This window comes from Somniosus microcephalus, chromosome 1 (assembly GCF_052327205.1).
Source record: "Somniosus microcephalus isolate GS21.2 chromosome 1, FLI_Smic_1.0, whole genome shotgun sequence".
Taxonomy (NCBI): Eukaryota; Metazoa; Chordata; class Chondrichthyes; order Squaliformes; family Somniosidae; genus Somniosus; species Somniosus microcephalus.
Window position 1 is genome coordinate 317,026,017 of NC_140987.1, and position 22,727 is coordinate 317,048,743.

The window sequence follows — 22,727 nt, forward strand, 5'->3', positions numbered from 1 at the left end:
AGGTTTTCCTGGGAGGGTAAGTCTCCAGAAGTTACACATATAAAAAGCAGTCGCAAGGCCTGCTTTTTACAAGGTAAGTAGTGAATTAATTAAAATTAAAACATTTTTTCCACAGGTTTATTATTTTTAAATACTTTAAAGAAAGGTAAGTTTATTTTTAGCCCCATTAGAAAATAAAATTATTTTTTCAAAAATTTTAAAAAATGTGAATTTTTAAAAAATGTATTTGAAGATTTAGTGATGTTTTGGGGCTTAAAGTATTTATATGATTGACAGCCCTTCCTGCGTGCTGGCAGTTGGAACAGGCCCAGGATCGGAATTCCACGCGGGCCCACAGCTCAACGGCCGGCGCGCAAGGTAAATGCAGGTCAGGGTTTACACCCGCGGGAAGCCCTCCACCCGAATTTCTGGGCCATTAAACTGAGGCCCCATCTGCTCTCCCAGGTGGACACAAAAGAGCCCACGATACTACTCGAAGAAGAGCAGAGGAGTTCTCCCCGGTGTTCTGACCAGTATTTATCCCTCAACCAACATCACTAAAAACAGATTATCTGGTCATTATCATGTTGCTGTTTGTGGGAGCTTGCTGTGCTCAAATTGGCTGCTGCATTTCCTACATTATAACAGTGACTACACTTCATAAAGTACTTCATTGTCTGTAGAAGTGCTGTGGGATGTCCTGAGGTTGTGAAAGGTGCTGTATAATTGCAGGTCTTTCTTTCTTACTTTCTATAAAGTGACAATCAGTGAACTATACATTCATAAAAACAGGACAGATCAAATCTGTTAGCAGATTTCCCGTGGCTACAGTCGCAACAGAGTCCTGTAACTATAGCCGCCACGTGATTCAGGCTCAAGTGGTTTTAAACAACAGGCTTTAATATATATTGACTATTAACGGTATTGTTCTTATACAACTGTTCAACAGTATTACATTAAATAGCGAGCAATGAATACAACCTGTTCCCTCCACAAAGTCTAAGCTGATTAGATTTGCACCTTCATGGACTACCAATAAGGCGAAAGGACTTCCGACTGCCCATGAGAGCTCTAACCTTTGGAGGGGCCAGGGCCTACCGGAATGTGAAAGCTTCTGTTATCAGAATATAAACTTACTACTGGCTTCAAGTGGTACCAACAAGTCTACTGCCTGAGCAGTTTCCAGTGTTATTGGGTCTTTGGATACGTGGGTCTCTTAGTAACCACCTTCCCTATCAAGGTAAAGAGTCATCTCCTGACTTTGGGGGTTATAAATTTAAAACCTCAGCATTCTCTCTTTTAGCTTAGCTTGGTTCAAGCCATATTTATAAAATATTCGAACAGAGTCTATGACCATAATTAGCATACACATTCAATTAATTAATAAACACATCAAACTAATCAACATATACGTTAAGTTGTTTCTAGAAACATTAATTGTGTTGAGCTGATTGTGTTTTTTATATCTATCTATAAATACATGAAGGTGAAAAATTTCCAGCTCTATAGGGAGAGAGCAGAGGAGTAGACGGGAGGTGCGGGGGACGGGAGGTGCGGGGGACGCAAGGTGGATGGGACGGGGACAGGAGGGGCGGGGGATGGGAGGTGTTGGGGACGCAAGGTGGATGGGAGGTGCGGGGATGGGAGGTGTTGGGGACGGGAGGGGGATGGGAGGTGCGGGGGATGGGAGGGGGACGGGAGGTGCGGGGGATGGGAGGTGCGGGGGACTCAAGGTGGACGGGAGGGGGACGGGATGGGACGGGGACAGGAGGGGCGGGGACGGGAGGGGGACGGGAGGGGCAGGGATGGGAGGGGGACGGGAGGTGCGGAGGATGGGACAGGAGGGGCGGGGACGGGAGGGGCAGGGACTGGAGGGGGACGGGAGTGGCGGGGAGGGGGACGGGAGGTGCGGGGGATGGGACGGGAGGGGCAAGGACGGGAGGGGCAGGGATGGGAGGGGGACGGGAGTGGCGGGGAGGGGGACGGGAGGTGCGGGGGATGGGACGGGAGGGGCAGGGACGGGAGGGGCAGGGACGGGAGGTGGACGGGAGGGGGACGGGAGTGACGGGGACGGGAGGGGTGCGGGGGACGGGAGGTGCGGGGACAGGAGGGGGACGGGAGGTGTGGGGGACGGGAGGGGTGCGGGGGACGGGAAGGGTGCGGGGGACGGGAAGGGTGCGGGGGACGGGAAGGGTGCGGGGGACAGAAGGGGGACGGGAGGTGCAGGGGACGGAAGGTGTGGGGAAAGGGAGGGGTCAGGGGGACGGGAGGGGTGCGGGGGATGGGAGGTGCGGGGGACAGGAGGTGAGGGGGACGGAAGGTGCGGGGGACGGGAGGGGTGCGGGGGACAGGAGGTGCGGGGGACGGGAGGGGTGCGGGGGACGGGAGGGGTGCGGGGGACGGGAGGGGGACGGGAGGTGTGGGGGATGGGAGGTACACTTACAGGAATGAGCAGCGATGCTGAACCCAGGAGAATGGCTTATGCCAAGCCAGAAAGATGTGACTGGAGTGTGTCTCTGTGATGATTTAATCTGTGGTCTGTGTCTTGATGGTTCTGTGTTTAATCATTCCTATACTCTCTGGAGTTTAGAAGAATGAGAGCTGATTTCATTGAAACATATAAAATCCAGAGGGGGATTGACAGGCTAGTTGCTGAGATGTTGTTTCCCCTGGTTGGCGTGTCCAGAACTAAAGTTTGCAAAATGCACTGATGCAGATCAGGAAATATCCCTGTCTCTCGAAGGTGGGTTCATGAGGTTTCTCATTCAATGCCAGCCTGCTCGGTCAATCTGCCCTCAATAACAAAGGCCCTGCGAGTCGGGCCTGCCCGGAGGAGTGGGGACCAGCTGCTGCCACATCTGACCATTCCTGTATCAAACAGACCAATGCTAAAAATACTACACAATCAGCTCAGTCAGCATGAAGCCCTGCAGCGAAATTTTACCCTGCACACATTCCTCGCGCTCTCCAGCATTACTTCTCTTCAGCTTCTAAATTGAATATTCAGGAAACGAGGCGGACACTTCATTTTATATTTTTGAGAATTTTGTATTTATCAAGGTGAAGGATTTTCCTGCTGGGGAATCGAATACAGCATGTGTTAGATCTACACTGTCCCATCAAACAATCCCAGGGCAGGTACATCATGCGTTCGATACAGAGTAAAGCACCCTCTACACTGTCCCATCAAACACTACCAGGTCAGATACAGAACGGGTTAGATACAGAGTAAAGCTCCCTCGACACTGTCCCATCAAATAGTCCCAGGTCAGGTACAGCACTGGTTAGATACAGAGTAAAGCTCCATCTACGCTGTCCCATCAAACACTCCCAGGGCAGGTAAAGCTTGGGTTAGATACAGAATAAAGCTCCCTCTACACTTTCTCATCAAACAATCCAAGGGCAAGTATAGCACAGGTTAAACACAGAGTAAAGCTCCCTCTGCACTGTCCCATCAAAGACTCCCAAGGCAATACAGCACAGGTTAGATACAGAGTAAAGCTCCCTCTACACTGTCCCATCAAACACACCCATGCCAGGAACAGCACTGGTTAGATACAGAGAAAACCTTCGCCTACACTTTCCCATCAGATACTCTCAGGTCAGGTACAGCACATGTTAGATAGAGAGAAAAGCTCCCTCTACACTGTCCCAGCGTAAACTCCCAGGGCAGCTACAGCACGTGCTTAGGTACAGAGTAAAGCTCCCTCTACACTGTCCCATCATACACTCCCAGGGCAGGTACAGCACAGGTTAGATACAAAGTAAAGCTCCTTCTACACTGTCCCATCAAACAGTCTCAGGACAGGTACATCATGGGTTAGATATAGAGTAAAGCTGCCTCTACACGAGTTAGACATTGAGTAAAGCTCCCTCTACACTGCCCCATCAAACAAACCCAGGGCAGACACTGCACGGGCTTAGATACAGAGTAAAGTTTCCCCTACACTTTCCCATCATACACTCCCAGGGCAGCTACAGCAGAGGTTAGATAGAAAGTAAAATCCCTCTACACTGTCCCATCAAACACTTTCAGGACAGGTACAGCATGGGTTAGATACCGAGTAAGGCTCCATCTCCACTGTCCGATCAAACAATCGCAAGGCAGGTACTGCACGGACTTAGATACAGAGTAAAGCTCCTTCTACACTGTCCCATCAAACACTCCCAGGGCAGGTACAGCATGTATTAGATACAGAGTAAAGCTCCCTCACACTGTCCCATTAAACATGCCCAGGGCAAGTACAGCTTGCTTTTGATACAAAATAAAGCTCCCTCTGCACAGTCCCACCAAACACTCCCAGTGCACATACATCACAGGTTAGATACCGTGAAAAGCTTCCTCTATACTTTCCCATCAAACACTGTCAGGGCAGGTACAGCATGTATTAGATACAGAGTAAAATCTATATCTCAGGACAGGTACATCACGGGTTAGATATAGAGTAAAGCTGCCTCTAAACGAGTTAGATATTGAGTAAAGCTCCCTCTACACTGCCCCATCAAACAAACCCAGGGCAGACACTGCACAGGCTTAGATACAGAGTAAAGTTAAAACCCATCAATTGTCCCAAGGGAAGCAATGACATATGAAGGAAAAGTGTTCAGGTCTTTTAGTCAAGAGTTTCAGGAGCTAGGGAGGAAGTTAAAAGTCCTCAAAATTAATAATCTCTGGGTTACTCACAGTGCCAAGCCCTAGTAAGTGTAGCAATAGTAGAATAAAACAGATTTAAGTGTGGCTGGCAAAATGAAGGGAGGGCTTTAGATTCCTGGGGCATAGGGATCAGATCTGAGGCAGGAGGGATCTGTTCAAGATAGACGGGTTGCATCTCAACAGAGCAGGGACCAATGCCCCTGTGGGAAGGTTAACGAGTACTGTGGGCTTGGGTTTAAACTAACTTGATGGGGTTGGGCACCAGAATGAAACATTGGAGAGGTGAAACAAGGTACACAGAGGACTGGGAGAAGCAAATAGCAATAGAGTGAAGAATAGTTCAGAAATAGGAGGGATCAGACAGGGAGGAAATGCATGGCAGACTGATGGCAACCTACACATGGTCTCCCTTTGTGTGCTAGTTCAGTGAGAACTTGCCAACTAATGTCATCAAGACGACAACTCACTGCCCAAAAGCGGGCTCGCAGCCTAAAAAGCATAAACGCATTGAACATGGGAATGAATTGGGGCAAGTGGAGCATGCTTCAGTGGGAGAATATTTGGGGAACAGTGATCATAGTATCTGTCATGGGGTGGGGGTCACGGGGCCGTGTAGATAAACGGGGCAGTGTTGTCCGGGCAAGGCTGGTTCTGGACCCAAGTGCAGACAGACGAGAAGCAGGTATACAGTCTTAAATAACATTACTTTACTAGATAAACACATTACATTCACACAAGGAAAACAGTAACAAACATAAGAGAGCGAGACAAGCTACCAAACGGCTAGTCAAGATAGGAACTCAGGACAAGCTTCCATGAGGCAACCCACGTGTCCAGACTGAGCTCAAGACAAGCTACCACCTAGGCAACAGGCTTGCTGAGATAAGACTCAAGACAAGCTATCACCTAGGCAACAGGCTTGCTGAGATAAAACTCAAGACAAGCTACCACAGGGGTAATCGGCTTATCAATACAGAGCTCAAGACAAGCTACCACAGGGCAACACGCTTGTCCAAACTGAGCACCTTATCAAGACAGAGCAACTTGTCAGCACCTTGTCAAGACCGAGATCAAAAGGAAGAACCACAGACTTAGATACAAGCAACAACCATGGCAACCAACTTGTCAAGGCAAGCTGCCACAGAGCAAAAGGTTAGTCAAAACTGAGCACCTAGACAAGACAGAGAACCTTGTCAAGACTAACTCCCTTGTCAGGACTGAGCACAGAGAGAAGAAACCACAGAACTTAAATACCAACAAAACCAGGTGAAACCAATGAACAGATAAAAGGCAGTTAACTAATAAACACAAGAGACTAGAAACAATTAACAAAGGGAACCCAACAAGTGAAGGTGCCATCTAGGGGTTAGTGAAGGAACTGACTGGCACCCTGACACTCATTCCAGACCTTGCTCTCTGTGGAGCAGGTTGTGCTGCAGCAGCTGTGTGGGAAGTGGTGGTCGCCTTGACCTGGGAGTGGAGGGGAAGGAGAGACCCCAGGCCACCACCACCATCAACCTTCAACCACCTTCAACCATCATCATCTACCGAGGTGCTTGGAGAGAGAGGAGGAGATGGAAAAAGGAGGCCAGCTTTTACAACAAGAGAGGCTTTTCCATCACTGCCTCCCCAATTTGGCCTCCATTCCAAAAGAGGGAGAGAGGGGAGAGGAGTGGCCTTCAACACCCACTACTTGGAAGGAGGGTAGGAGCAACTTCTTTTATATTTGAAACTTCTGCAGGGGGGGTGTCATTCAGTGCATTCCCCAAAGACTTTGTATTGTGGGTAGGGGGAGGAAAGAAGACCGGGCCGGAAGACCAAGGGGTGTCAAAAGCCCCTTCCATTGCCTGGCCTGGGTTAGCTGGAGCTGCCCAGGTGAAGCCTTCATCGTGAAGACCTGGTGTGGGGCTGAGTCTGGGCTTTTCTCCAGCTTTCCCAGGCGAAGACATCTTCTCCCCCTGCCTGAAGACCACCCACAGAGACTTTATTTTTCCATCGGGGAGTGCACCCCTGCCGACGCCCACCCACCCTCCTACCATCCTGAGTGGTGTCCCTGCCTTTGCGGCCTCCCTCCTTCCCAACCCCTCCTCTCCCTCTCCCTCTCTTTGTCTCTCTCCCTGTCTCTCAGGAGGCACCTCTTAAAACTTTCTACTAATTGCCACTTGAGCAGAGGGGAGTAGGCCCCTCTCCCAATTACTTCCAACAAGGGGAGAGGCGGGCCTTTAGTTTAACAGCTCCCTCTGCTCAAGGGAAGACTTAAAAAAACCTGAGGCCCCTTAACACCTTCAGGCCTGTGACTTGGGGTGAGTGTAGCTCTTTCTTTTTTAAAAGGGAGAGAACCACCCCATAATGGTGAGTACATCTTCGCCGGTGGCGGGGTCAGCCAGGACCTATGCGAGAGTGGTAGCCACAGCCACATCCGCTCTCGCTTCTCCTGCTGCCCCGTCACCTTTTAAACTCATCACTAAAAAGCTTGGGGTGAAGAGCTACACCCACCCCAATATGACAATTGAGGCGTGCGTTAAGGCCATGGCTGGGGTTGTCGGCCCTTCAGCCATCCTCGCCACCTCAAAGATGTACGGGAAGGCTGTGTTCTTCCTGGGGTCGGAGCGGGCGGTGTCCCTGGCCATCGCAAAGGGCCTCACTGTGGGCGGGACCTTCCTGGCGGTGGATCCTCTTGAGGCCACCGCGAGGAGGATCGTTATTTCTAATGTCCCGCCCTACATTCCTGGTGAGCTCCTCCTCCCCCACTTGCACCAACATGGGGAGGTGAGGTCGGCGATTGCGCCCATCCCGCTCGGCTGCCGGGAAGCCAGCCTTCGGCACGTCTTCTCCTTCCGGCGCCAGGTTTACGTCCAGCTGGCGCGGGAGGAGGACACCGACGGGGCTTTTGTCGTCCTCCATGAAGGGACCACCTACCGCGCCTTTTGGACGTCGGACAGTGTGCGGTGCCACGCCTGTAAGGAGGTGGGGCACATTAGAAAGAACTGCCCCACCTCCAAGGCCGCCAGATCGTCTGGTGTGGCCGAGGCTGGCGCCGCCACCGCTCCTCTCCCCGGGTCTGACCGCGCCCCTCAAACAACTGATGTGCGGTCGTCGTCGGAGGCCGATGCCATCGAGGCCTCTGGCGGGGGGGAGGGAGCCCATCCGTGTGGAAAGAAGGCGTGGGAGAAATCCAGACATCTCAGTGTGGGTCCCCCTGCGGAGGGCGAGCCCCTGAACTTGGAGCCCCTGACACCCGCGCGCATTGCGGAGTTGGTCGAGGCAGACAAGGGTGGGAGGGGCCTCGTGCCCGAGCCTGTGGCCGCCGCCGCCGAGGCGGTAACGTTAATACCTGCGGCCGGGCTCGGGCCCGGGGAACCCGACGAACCTGCCCCGCCGGAGGGAGCAGAGGAGGAGGCCTCTACAGGTATGGAGGTCTCCCTCGCTCCCTCCCCGTTAAAAAGAAGGCGCGACCCCCTGGAGGAGGAGGAGGACCGGGAGGAGGAAGGTCCCTCCGTTCAGGGGGAGCCGTCACCCGCCGCGGATGCTGCGCCCCCACCTCCCGCTGTCACCGTCTCCGGCGTTCGGCAGGGGTCGCCTGTCCCTCAGGAGGCTGAGGCAGATGTGTCTGTCCGGCACGTGCCTCCCGGGGATGGGGACGAGACCCTGCCCGTGGGGGGGGTTGCGGAGCAACCCGCGGCTGAGGTCAATTGTCTTTTAGTGCCGTTACCCCCGGAGAAGCCCAGGGAGGATTCCTCTGCCACCGATCCTGGGGGTGGGGTCCGGGCAGAGGCGGGGCCGGCTGCTGCGGCCGAGCCGTCCGCTGCGCACAGCGCGATGGGCGGGTCGGCCGCCGGCGACGACCCCCCGGAGGAGGATGGGGACTCGGTGACGGGCATGGAGGACGAGTTGGAGTCCATCGCCGATGAGGAGATGGATGACCTAGTGCCCCCCGCCGGGTCCCCCCTCATTTCCGTCAGGGAACTCCATGATTTTGTGGCCACGTGCCACGGTCGTCGGAACAAGACCCAGCTGGCCCTCGCCAGGTGGTCGGAGCTGCCGCTGCTCATCGGGTCGGTCCGCGCCACCGTCAAGACCATGGGCGCGGGCGCGGACGTGAGCCCGCTGGAGCTGCGTCGGCTCAGGTCGTTCCTCACTGGGCTCCTGAGGGAGTGGCGGTCGACTAGCGGCTGCGCTCCCTCCCCCCGTTAGTTGTAGGTAGAGGTTGCACTATGCTTCTGAGATGAAGATAACCATAGCCAGCCTCAACATCAACGGCAGCAGGGAGGCTCGCCGCAGATTTAACAACCTTTCGGTCCTTCGGGACGGGAAGTATGCGGTGTGCTTCCTGCAAGAAACCCACACTGTTCCGGGAGACGAGTCCACGTGGCTCCTGGAGTGGCAAGGAGGGGTCAGCATGAGTCACCTCTCCAGCGTTTCCAGTGGGGTGGCTATCTTGCTGGCCCCGCATTTTCAGCCGGAGATCTTGGGGGTCAAGGAGCTTGTGCCGGGCCGCTTGCTCCAGGTCACTGAGCGCCTGGGGGGCATGCCGCTCCATCTAGTGAACGTGTACGCCCCTCAGGCCGGTGCGCAGCAAGTGCGCTTCTTTGAAGAAGTGTCCGCTCTTCTGGGCTCCATCGATGCGGGCGAGTGCGTCATCCTCGGGGGGGATTTTAACTGCACCCTCGAGGCGAGGGACCGTTCGGGCCCCCAGCGATGCCCGGCGGCAATGGAGAAGTTGAGGGACCTGGTCGGGTCCTTCGACTTGGTGGACGTCTGGCGACATCTCCACCTTGACTCCAGCGCCTTCACTAGCGTGAGGTCTGGAGGAGGATGGTCCAGGATCGACCGCCTTTATATTTCCCGGGCGTACGTCTCCTGCGTACCGGCGGCCTCCATGCGGCCGGTGCCATGCACGGACCACCACCTGGTGTGGGCGGAGCTCGTTCTGCTGCGCGCACGGTGGGGGGTCCGCGTACTGGCATTTTAATAACCTGCTGCTGGAGGACGCGCGGTTCCGGGATTCGTTTTGCCGATTCTGGGCCGAATGGAGAAGGAAGCGGGGGGGCTTCCCCTCCTTGAGGCTATGGTGGGACGTGGGCAAGGCTCACGTCCGTCTCTGCTGTCAGGAGTACGCAAATGGGTCGACCAAGAGGCGGGAGGCCCGGGCCGGGCGGTTGGAGAAGGAGGTGCTCGACCTGGAGACCCGCCTCGGTCAAGTCTTCAAGGACCTGGCCCTGCGGATGGTGTACGAAGAGAAGAGGGGCGCGCTGAAGGACCTGCAGCTTGTCGGGTCCCGAGGCGCGTACGTGAGGTCGCGGATCCAGTTCCTGCGGGACCTGGACCGCGGCTCCCCCTTCTTCTACTCACTGGAAAAAAGACGGGGGGTCCGTAAGCAGCTCTTGGGGCTGCTGGCCGACGACGGATCTCTGGTCTCGGATCCGGAGGGAATCAGCGTGGAGGCCCGCGCCTATTACGGGGCTCTGTTCTCTCCGGATCCGTCCAGCGAGGCTGCGCGCGGAGTTTTGTGGGAGGACCTGCCGAAGGTCGGCCTGGAGGGCGCTGAAAAATTGGACGCCCCTCTGAGTCTGGAGGAGCTGTCTGGCGCCCTCCGCCAGCTCTCCGGGGGGATGTCCCCGGGGCTGGACGGGCTGACCGTGGAGTTCCACAGGGCATTCTGGGATGTCTTGGGGGGCGACTACGCTCGGGTCCTGGGGGAAAGTTTGGCGACCGGGGAGATGCCCCTCTCTTGGCGCAGGGCGGTTATTGTCCTGCTGCCTAAGAAGGGCGATCTCCGCCTCCTTAAAAACTGGCGCCCGGTCTCCCTCCTCAGCACGGACTATATAATTTGTGCCAGGGCTAAGTCTGCTCGCCTAGGCGCCGTGCTGGCCCACATGATCCTCCCCGACCAGTCCTACACGGTCCCGGGCCGGACCATCCATGATAACGTCCATCTGGTCCGGGACCTGGTCCACCATTCCCAGAGGGCTGGTCTGTCGGTCGCCTTCCTTTCCCTGGACCAGGAGAAGGCGTTCGACAGGGTGGATCACGAGTATCTCTTCGGGACTCTGCGCGCATTTGGGTTCGGGACGCATTTTGTCGCCCGGATCCGACTTCTGTACGCCGCCGCGGAGTGTCTGATTAAAGTTAACGGGTCCTTGATGGCGCCCTTCGCTTCGGGAGGGGGGTGCGTCAGGGATGCCCCATGTCCGGCCAGTTATATGCCGTTTGCGTAGAGCCTTTCCTGCGCCTCTTGCGGAAGAGGTTGACGGGACTGGCTCTGCAAGGGCCGGGCGTGGAGGTTGTCCTCTCGGCTTACGCCGATGACATGCTCCTCACGGTCACGGATCCCGCCGACTTGCGGAGGATGCGGGAATGCCAGCAGATTTACTCGGACGCATCCTCCGCCAAGATCAACTGGGAGAAATGTTCTGGACTCCTGGTGGGTCAGTGGCGGGTGGACTCCCTGCCAGAGGAGTTCAGGCCCTTCGCCTGGAGCACCACACACCTCCTCTACTTGGGAGTCTACCTCAGCCCTGCCGAGGACGCCTGGCCAGCGAACTGGCAAGAGTTGGAGGCCAAAGTCACCACTCGCTTAGGACGCTGGACAGGATTGCTCCGAGTGTTGTCCTACAGGGGTCGAGCGATGGTTATAAACCAACTGGTGGCCGCCATGTTGTGGTACCGGTTCATCACTTTGATCCCTCCCCCTGCGTTTGTCGCCAAGATACAGAAGAAGCTCGTCGACTTCTTCTGGGACAAAAGGAAGCATTGGGTCTCTGCCGCGATTCTGAGTCTCCCGCTTAGGGAGGGCGGTCAGGCGTTGGTGTGCCTCCGCACCCAGGCTGCGACTTTCCGTCTTCAGATGCTGCAGAGATACCTGTACGTCGAGAATCCTCCGAGATGGTGTGCGCTGGCGACGTACTTTTTCCGCCAGCTGCACGGCCTCAATTACAAAACGCAGCTCCTGTTTTTGGAAGTGGGCGGCAGGCGTGACAGCCTGCGGGAGCTGCCTGTCTTCTACCAGCAACTGCTATGGGTTTGGAACTATGTCTCCTCCAGGCGGAGCTCTCCCCCGTCAGGAATGGCGGCTGTCCTTCGGGAGCCGCTGTTCAGGAATCCGCACCTCCACGTCCGCGAGTTCGGGTGGCTGGCGGAACGCAGGGCTGTGCCTGGCAGGGTGACTAGAGTCGGGGACCTACTCGATGGCGGAGGAGCGGGCTGGATGGCGCCGGAGGAGTTGGCGCGGCGCATGTCCTGGGACAACGCCCGGCTCGCGGTTGATGCCATCGAGTCGGTGAAAGCGACGCTGCACCCCGGTGCCACTAGGTGTATCGAGGCAGCTCAAGCACGTGGGGCGATCCCGTCCGAGCTTTCCCCCGTTCGGACGGAATTCCTTATCGGCGCCCTGCCCCGAACCCCCCCTCGGGAACCGGCGCCTCACAACTTGAGCTGTCTCGAGGAGATACCCTCCGTGCCTTTTCATTCCGCACGGAGGGGTTTCCTGTACGGGCTGCTCCTGCACACTTTCCACTTTGTCATCTTTGCCTGCTGTCCGGACACGCCGTGGCGTGCCGTCTTGCCTTCCGGCGGAGGCAGAGATCCCCAATGGAGGGCTCTCTATGTTCTATTGGGGACTTGGCCTAGAGGGTGTTGCACATGGCAGTCCCATGCAATATATTTTTAAGTAGGTTCACGGACTCCCAGACCGCCTGTTTGTTCTGCGGTCTGGAGGAGTCCGTTTTTCACGTATATGTGGAATGTGAGAGGTTGCAGCCCCTCTTCCATTATTTGAAGGGGCTGCTCCTCGATTTTTGTTTGCACTTCAGTCCCACGCTCTTGATCTACGGTCACCCAGTGCGGAGGGGAGCGGGCAGGTTGGAGGACCTCCTTGTGGGTCTGCTCCTGGGCCTGGCAAAAAAAGCCATCAATTGGTCCAGGCAGCGGGCGGTCGAGGGGGTCGTCCAGCCAGATTGCCTCCCTCTCTTCCGCGGCCATGTTCGCGCCCGGGTGGCCCTGGAGATGGAGCACGCGGTGTCCGCCGGCGTGCTCGAGCACTTCCGTGACCGGTGGGCGCCGCGGGGACTGGAGCGCATAATTGGATTGGACAACCAAATTTTAATTTGACTTGCTAAGGTTTATTTAAACATTTTTTTAGAGGTTTATTTACAGTTTATTTGTTTAATTTAATTTTGGCCCTACCAAAAGAGAAGAGACTAGAAACAATTAACAGAAGAAAACCAACAAGTGAAGGTGCCATCTAGAGGTTACTGAAGGAACTGACCGGCACCCTCAGTATCATAAGAGTTAGAATAGTTATAGAAAATGACAAGGTATATAATCAAGTATAAAAATACTTAACTGCAGAAGGGTTAATGTCAGTGAGTTGAAAAGGAGATCCTACCCAGGTGGTTTGGAATCAAAAATTGGTAGGAGTGGAACAGAGTAGTGATAATGGGGGACATCAGTTATCCAATATAGACTGGGATAATATGAGTGTTAAGGGCAAAGATGGATAGGAATTCCAGAAATGTTTACAAGAGAACTTTCCTGATCAGTGTGTTTTCTATCCATTGATGAAGGAAGCCATGCTGGATCTAATTCTGGGGAATGAAGAGGAGCATGTTTCAGTGGGTGAGCATTTGGGGAACAGTGATCATAATATCATCGGTTTAGAATAGTTATCGAGAAGGACAAGGTACTATCAAGTGTAAAAATTGGAGGAGGGCTAACTTTAGTGAGATGAAACGGGCCAGGTGGACGGGAATCAAAACTTGGTAGGCAAACCAATAATTGAACAATGGGAGACTTTCAAAGAGGAGATGGTTCAGGTAGAGAATAGACATATTCCTATGAGGAGGAAAGGAAGGTCATCCAAAGCTAGAGCTCCCTGGATGACTAAAGATATAGAGGTTAAAATGAGACAGAAAAAGGAGGCTTATGACAAATGTAAGGTACATAATACAGTAGAGAACCGAGCTGAATATAGAAAGTACAGAGGAGATCTAAAAAAGGGAATAAGAGGGTCAAAGAGAGAGTATGAGAATAGATTAGTGGGTAACATAAAATGCAACCTAAAATTCTTTTATAAACACTTAAATAGTAAAAGGGTAGTCAAAGGAAAGGTGGGGCCAATTAGAGACCAAAAAGGTGATCTTCTCGTGGAGGCAGATGACATGGGTGAGGTTCAAAATGAATACTTTGCATCTGTCTTCACTAGAGAAGAGGATGCTGCCAATGTCACAGTAACGGAGGAGGCAGTAGCGATATTGGATAGGATAAAAATAGATAAAGAGGGTTTATTTAAATGTATGGCAGTTGTTAGGGAATATATATTTTAATAACACAGATTTGAATATGATTAAACTAATAATGTAAAGAAATTTGATTATGTTTAAGCTGATCACGTGCCAAAGGATGGTGTGATGTATGAGATCCAATCACAACTGGTAACGTCACCTCGGCTGACTTAAAAACTGAGAACAGTGGAAATGCTGAATTAGCTTAAAACTATGAAAATGCTGATCTTAGCTTAAAACTGAAAGTGATGATTCTGCTTAACTAGAGAACAAAGGAATGATTGATGTAGCAGAGATCCAATCAGTGTGATGTAGTTGAACCAACCATGACTCTGCATGCATGCTGCTGAGCCAATGGCTATAAAGGGGGCGGGTACATCTGCTGATTCATAAAAACCTGCCATTTTGTTTACAAGTCAGGCAGAGGAAGAAAGTCAAACAGTGTAAATCAAGTGATGCAATAAATCGACTATTTAAAACTTACCACCGGACTCGCAAACTTTTATTTTAGTGTGTTGACCTCAAATCAGTGTGGTCCACTGAAATTAATTGCCCGATCTAACAGCAGTCCTCACAGTAGAGAAGTCGCCTGGTCCGGATGGGCTACATTCTAGGTGACTGAGGAAACTAAGGGTAGAAATTGCAGAGACTCTGGCCACAATTTTTCAATCCTCCTTGGATATGAGGGTGGTGCCAGAGGACTTGAGGATTGCAAATCTTACATCCTTGTTTAAAAAAGGGGAGAAGAATGAACCTGGCAACTACAGACGAGTCGGTGGTGGAGAAACTATTAGAGACAAGAATCATAGAATCATAGAATGGTTACAGCACAGAAGGAGGCCATTCAGTCCGGTGAGCCCATGCTCACTCTCTGCAAGAGCACTTCAGCTAGTCCCTCTCCCCCGCCCTTTCCCCGTAGTCCTGCAAATTTTCTTCCTTCAGGCGCTTATCCAATTCCCTTTTGAAAGCCACAATTGAGTCTGCCTCCACCACCCTTTCAGGCAGTGCATTCCAGATTCTAACCACTCGCTGCATAAATTTTTTTTTCCTCATGTCGCCTTTGGTTTTCTGCCAATCACCTTAAATCTGTGTTCTCTAGTTCTCGACCCTTCCACCAATGGGAACAGTTTCTCTCTATCTACTCTGCCCAGACCCTTCATGATTTTGAACACCTCTATCAAATTTCCTCTCAACCTTCTCTGCTCCAAGGAGAACAAACCCAGCTTCTCCAGTCTATCAACGTAACTGAAGTCCTTCATTCCTGGAATCATTCTCGTAAATCTTTTCTGCACCGTCACTAAGGTCTTCACATCCTTCCTAAAGTGCGATACCCAGAATTGGACGCAATACTCCAGTTGAGGCCGAACCAGTGTTTTATACAAGTTCATCATAACTTCTTTGCTTTTGTACTCTATGGGGGAAAAATTGGGTGGCGCTCCCTGTGGGGTGCTAACGTCGCCAGGGCGCTACTTTCAGTGTCCTGAAAAAGTTAGCGCCCCTACGCTGTAAATTCAGTGGTAGCACCCCAAGAAGGAGGTGGGGCTACTGGAAGCACTCCCCCTCCTTCCTGGGGCGCTACAAATGAATATCGCAGCACTATGTACAGCAGCGCCACATGCGTCGGCATGTAGTGCCGTGGTATTGCAGGCCTCCCTCCCTTGATTAAAGGGGAGGGGCCTAGCACCATGCGCACCGGGGCCCTGCTGGACCACCGGGGAGCGGATGCCGGCAAAAGAGCCTGACACTCAAGAGGAGCGCTGGGCTGAACGATCGCTGCTGTCACCCCGAATAAAAAAGGGGAAGACAGCAGGTGCTGGCTGTCGGCTCAAAAAAAATGGCCGCTCGACACCTGCCCTTTAACTTGCACCGCCGCGGCCGCAAAAACGCCCCCTGACCCTGTTGGACATAGGTCAGGGGGCGCGAGCTAAGTTTGCGGCTGGGGCACAAGCGGGGCACTGCGCACGGCGATGATGTCATGGCCGGAGGCGCAGCACCGCAGGGCATTACTGGCTACCACCGCCGCTAACTTCCCGCTGAATTTCGCTGGAGGGCGCTAACGGCAGGCGCAAAGCAGCCCAATTTCTCCCCCTACACCTCTACTTATGAAGCCAGGATCCGTATGCTTTTTTAACTGCTTTCTCAACCTGCCCTGCCACCTTCAACGATTTGTGCACATATACCCCCAGGTCTCTCTGTACCTGCACCCCCTTTAGAATTGTACCCTTTAGTTTATATTACCTTTCCTCGTTCTTCCTACCAAAATGTATCACGTCTCACTTTTTTGCAATAAATTTCATCTGCTACGTGTCCGCATATTTCACCAGCCTGTCTGTGTCCTCTTGAAGTCTATCACTCTCCTTCTCACTGTTCACTATACTTCCAAGTTTTGAGTCATCTGCAAATTTTGAAATTGTGCCCCGAACACCCAAGTCCAAGCATTAATATATATTAAAAAAAGTAGTGGTTCTAGAACTGACCCCTAGGGAACCCCACTGTATATCTTCCTCCAGTAAGATAAACAACCGCTCACCAGTACTCTCTGTTTCCTGTCACTTAGCCAATTTCATATCCATGCTGCCACTGTCCCTTTTATTCCATGGGTTTCAACTTTGCTGGCATTAATCTGGGTCAAAATTAATTGGCATTTGGAAAAGTATGAGCTAATAAATGAAGGTCAACATGGATTTGTTAATGCCAAAAAGTGTTTGATTAACCTGATCGCGTTCTTTGATGCAGTAACAGAGAGGGTGGATGGGGGTAGTGCGGTTGATGTCGTGTATATGGACTGACACTTAATAGACTTTATAGCAAAATTAAAGCCCATGGGATTAAATGGAGAGTGGCAGCATGGGTACAAAAGCGGCTAAGGGAATGAAGAGAGTAGTGCTTAATGGTTGTTTTTCAGACTGGACGGAAGTATACAGTGGTGGTCCCCAGGGGTCAGCATTAGGTCCACTGCCCTTTTTGATACATATCAATGACCTGGACTTGGGTATAGAAACATAGAAACATAGAAGTTAGGAGCAGGAGCAGGCCATTCAGCCCCTCGAGCCTGCTCCACCATTTAATGAGATCATGGCTGATCATCCAAATTCAGTACCCTGTCCCTGCTTTCTCCCATATCCCTTGATCCCTTTAGCCTTAAGAAATATATCTACTCCTTCTTGAATATATAGTTAATAAATTGGCCTCAACTGCCTTCTGTGGTAGCGAATTCCACAGGTTCACCACTCTCTGGGTGAAGAAATTGCTCCTCATCTTAGTCCTTTAGCTAGGTGTCCTTGTGCACCAGTCACTGAAGGTAAGCATGCAGGTGCAGCAGATGGTTAAGAAGGCAAATGGTATGTTGGCCTTCATAGCGAGAGGATTCGAGTACAGGAGCAAGGATGTCTTGCTACAGTTGTACAGGGCCTTGGTGAGACCACACCTTGAGTATTGTGTGCAGTTTTGGTCACCTTATCCGAGGAGGGATGTTCTTGCCATGGAGGGAGTGCAGCGAAGAAAACCAGACTGATACCTGGGATGGCAGGATTGATGTATGGGGAGAGATTGGGTCGATTGGGCTTATATTCGCTGGAGTTTAGAAGATTGAGAGGGGATCTCATTGAAACTTATAAAATTCTTACAGGACTAGACAGACTAGATGCAGGAAGGATGTTCCTGATGGCAGGGGAGTCCAAAACCAGGGGTCACAGTCTAAAGATAAGGGGTAAGCCATTTAGGACAGAGATGAGGAGGAATTTTTTCACCCAGAGAGTGGTGAACCTGTGGAATTCTCTACTACAAAAGGCAGTTGAGGCCAATTCATTAAATATATTCAAGAAGAAGTTAGATATATTTCTTAAGGCTAAAGGGATCATGGGATATGGGAAGAAAGCAGGGACAGGGTACTGAATTTGGATGATCAGCCATGATATCATTAAATGGCAGAGCAGGCTCGAGGGGCCGAACGGCCTACTCCTGCTCCTATCTTCTATGTTTCTATGTTTCTAAATGGCTTACCCCTTATCCTTAGACTGTGACCCTTGGTTCTGGACTCCCCCGCCATCGGGAACATCCTTCCTGCATCTAGTCTGTCTAGTCCTGTTAGAATTTTATAAGTTTCAATGAGATCCCCTCTCATTCTTCTAAACTCTAGCGAATACAAGCCCAATTGACCTAATCTCTCTTCATACATCATTTCTGCCATCCCAGGTATCAGTCTGGTGAATCTTCATTGCACTCCCTCCATGGCAAGAACATCCTTCCTCAGATAAGGCGACCAAAACTGCACACAATACTCAAGGTGTGGCCTCACCAAGGCCCTGTACAACTGCAGTAAGACATCCTTGCTTCTGTACTCGAAACCTCTCGCTACGAAGGCCAACATACCATTTGCCTTCTTAACTGCCTGCTGCACCTGCATGCTTACCTTCAGCGACTGGTGCATAAGGACACCCAGGTCTAGTTGCACTTCCCCTTTTCCCAATCTATTGCCGTTCACATAATAATCTGCCTTCCTGTTTTTGCCACCAAAGTGAATAACCTTGCATTTATCCACATTATGCTGCATCTGCCATGTATCTGCCCAATCACCCAACCTGTCCAAATCATACTGGAGTTTCTCTGCATCCTCCTCACAGAACACGCGCCCACCCAACTTTGTGTTGTCTGCAAACCTGGAGATATTACATCTAGTTCCCTCGTCTAGATCATTAATATATATTGTGAATAACTGAGGTCCTAGCACCAATCCCTGCGGTACCCCACTAGTCACTGCCTGCCACTCAAAAAAAGACCCGTTTATTCCAACTCTTTGCTTCCTGTCTGCCAACCAGTTCTCTATCCAAGACAGTACCTTACCCCCAATTCCATGTGCTTTAACTTTGCATGCTAATCTCTTATGCGGGACCTTATCGAAAGCCTTCTGAAAGTCCAAATACACCACATCCACTGGTTCTCCCTTATCTATTCTATCTATTACATCCTCAAAAAATTCCAGTAGATTAGTCAAGCATCATGTATAAAAGGCATAATTTCAAAGTTTGCTGATGATACGAAACTCAGATATGTAGTAAAGAGTGAGGAGAATACTTTGGGTGGGGACTTCAATGCCCATCACCAAGAGTGGCTCGCTAGCACCACTACTGACCGAGGTGGCCGAGTTCTGAAGCTACATTCATCACCTATATTATCTGATTCTTGTCAGTAAATATGCTCAAATACATCTAACAGGGACTTGTCTGATTGGTTTGTTTGTTTAACCCCTTGTGAACTGTTTCCAGACATCTGGTCCCATATTGAACTGTTCCATACCTCACCTATAATACTTGGTTCTGTAAGTAACTCTTTTTGTGAATAATCCTGTTTCATAGCAAATCACTAAGATGTAAAAATGCTAAAATGATCAAATTATTTTTATTTTCACTCTTTTTATCTGAGCTCTGTACCACACACCAACGTGCCCTCTAAGCTGTGCGGCTGTTTGCTGGTCCTGCACAGCCTGGGACCGGCTTTTCCAATGTGCATGCGGTTTCACTCACCTACCAACAATCTCTATCAATCACCACTCATATCACAGAAATCACAGAAATCACAGAAACCCCACAGTGCAGATAGAGGCCATTTCGGCCCATCGAGCCTGCACCGACACATATCCCACCCGATCCCAGTAACCCCTACACCAACACATATCCCACCCGATCCCCGTAACCCCACGTATTTAATCCCCCTAACACTAAGGGTCAATTTATCATAGCCAATCAACCTAACCCGCACATCTTTGGACTGTGGGAGGAAACCGGAGCACCCGGAGGAAACCCACGCAAACACGGGGAGAATGTGCAAACTCCACACAGACAGTCGCCCGAGGCCGGATTCGAACCCGGGTCCCTGGCGCTGTGAGGCAACAGTGCTAACCACTATGCCACCGTGCTGCCCATCGTACATTCATAGCTCCACCTCACCCTCACACACTTACCACAGCTGCAAGTCTCAGACCCACATCTCACAACTTGAACACACTCTTAGTTATTCAACCATGATCGGCACATCACCTAAGCACATTACTCCACACTCACACATTTCCCTTTCTCTTACAGGACAAGGTGGCTCACAAATGGAGGCAACAGGACCTAACCAGCAGGGGACAGGCTCGCCTGTATTACTTGACCTTGATGGAGGAGACGGTGCTGGCCATTCTTGGGAGGGGCATTGTTGAGCTCATAGCCAGGGGCGGGGCTGAAACAATACAAGATGACGGTATCCTCATATGTAATCCTCCTTCTCACATCCCACTTCCCTCTCATCCCACAATCTCTACTGATTTACAAGCTGCACATGGTGCAAACACACACCTCTTGCTTTCCCCCCTCCATCGCCATAACCCTACCCTTGTGACTTTCTCCTTTCAGGTAGCCAAGAACTGCCACCTGGCCAGGCACTGGAGGAGGAGCAGGAAATTGAAGAGCACCAAGACACTGATGATGAAGACACAGCACCGTCACACGATTTCACACTCGCAGCCACCAGCACAGATACTGACACTCCGCATATTTTAGAGGATAGGTTAGAGGCGGGATCTGCACGTGGTGAGTCAATGGCCACAAGTGGCCTGCAGCCAGAGCAGGGGGAAATGGTAGCGCAGGTGCCAGCTTCCCAGAGGGTGAGCTCGCACAGGGGTTCTGCTGCACAGGACTCATTTAAGGACTTAGATGGGCGGCCTAAAGAAGTACATTGATGGTTAGGCACACTGAAATGCTTGGTGCTTTGGCAGGCCTGCGTGCAATAGCAAGGAGTATGGAGGAGTCTGGCACTAACCTTGCACAGGGCTTTGCACAGAGCTTGGAGCCAATCCTTTCCAACATAGAAGTGGAGACTTTCTCCATTAGCGCACTTGTGGACCCAACCATGATGCAGGGTCTGAGGGCCGATGTCTCGGCTTCCATTGCAGCACAAGCAGCAGACACCCAACGTCAGAGTGCTGCAGTGGAAGCTCAGACTTCTGTCATGCAGGGTCAGACTGCTCTCATGTTACCATCATGGCTGTGATTACCAGTGTGGAAAGGGCCTTGCAGAGTGTCACAGCAGTCCAGCAATCTGTCCATCAACAGATTACTAGGATTGTTGAGGCACTGCCCCGGGGGAGTGGCAGTGGTTCCATGGAGTATGACCCTGACGTCCTCTCTCAGGATGACAACATTCGTCCGCCCACCACTGCCACTCTGCCAGTGACCTTGCTGCTCTCTGTCAGCCAGTCCAGGCTGTCACCTCCATTGCCGAGGTGGTGCAGTTTAAAGCCTGGCCTTCTAGGCCCAGAGTTGCTCGTGGTCATCCTGCAAGGTCATCTGCAGTCTACCTCACTGAAAATCACCAGTCATGCTGCAGCCACTGGGGTAGCACTGTGTAGGAGCACTAGGACAGGCAAAGGCACATGGAAGACAGGCACTAAGAGAAGGTACAGGGTGATTAATTGACTTTTCTTTTTAACATTGGATGGATTGATGGGTAAAGTTGGATTGGAATTTTTCTTTTGTGGTGGCTTTTATTTCAGCATTGTGGCCAAGAGGATGCCATGATGGTCCCTCTACACTGCCCCATCAAACACTCCCAGAGCAGGAACAGCACGGGTTAGAAACAGATTAAAGCTCCCCCTACACTGTCCCATCAAACACTCTCAGGGCAGGTACAGTACGGGTTAGATACAGAGTAAAGCGCCCTCTACACTGTCACATCAAATACTCCCAGGGCAGCTACAGTACAGGTTCGATACAGAGTAAAGCTCCCTCTACATTGCCCATCAAAAACTCCCAGGGCAGTGTGGTGTATGTGCCTTTAAGAGCCCCTGTGTACTGTAATGCCGGTAATGGCCAGTCGGGCTATATAAGCCTGTATAGTGTCTTGTATCTGTTAGTTCACCTCCAGACATTGTTCAGTAAACACCTGTGAAACCAACTCCTGCATTCCGTGTCTCCATTAACACACGGGTGCAACAGTGGCGACGAATTGGAAACGGACTTACCTGCAATTTGCAAGCACCTCAAGGAGATCGATTCCTCAGACGAAAGTCGAAGAAAAACAAGAAAGAAAAAAAAACAAACTATGGTTTCACCAGCTAGCCGAGCTGGTGGCAGGTACTGCAATAATCCTTCCTGGGCGGCGGGTTGGGGCTCCATCGGCTGGCTCTGCAGCGGGGCCGAGCAGCGAAGGCGGAGGCAAACAAAGACAGAGGGGGGGAGCACTCGGGAGACGGCCGGCGCTGCAAAGCAGGTTGGCGTTCGGACCAAGCAGAGGGAGGGAGAAGTCCCACAGAGTCTGGTGGGAACGAGTCTCCACCTATTGAAAAAAAAACCTATGTAAATAAAAACCGCGGAGAACAGCATTGTCAGCAGCAGCAGCGGCGGGAAAGCGCGGGAAGTGCCATTTTTTTCTGCAGGGAAGAAAGGAAAGCGCGGGAAGCGCCATTTTTTTTTTCAGGATGCCTAAGGCTGGCAATATTAATGCTTTCGATAGCGATATAGAGGATTGGACCACATATGTGGAAAGAGTGGAGGTATATTGCACAGCAAATGGAATAGAAGATGATAAAAAGGCATCAGTACTTCTAAATCTAATGGGCGCAAGGACATACGGGCTATTACGAAACTTAATCACTCTAGCCAAACCAAAGGACAAGAATTTTAAGGAGATTGTTGATACCCTACAGGAGCACTTAAACCCAACACCGCTGCTGATAGCGGAACGATTCAAATTCTTCCAGAGGAATCAGCACAAGAATGAAAGTAACGCTGATTACCTCACCAAATTAAGGAAGCTGTCAAAGCACTGCCAATTCG

At 51.6% G+C, this 22,727-nt stretch overlaps 1 protein-coding gene across 1 annotated transcript in view; it reads right to left on the reverse strand.

Moving 5' to 3' along the window:
- The window catches only part of LOC147124871 (gamma-aminobutyric acid receptor subunit beta-4-like), a 559,637-nt gene that overhangs the window by 371,455 nt on the left and 165,455 nt on the right, over positions 1-22,727 (reverse strand). The window lies entirely within an intron of this gene.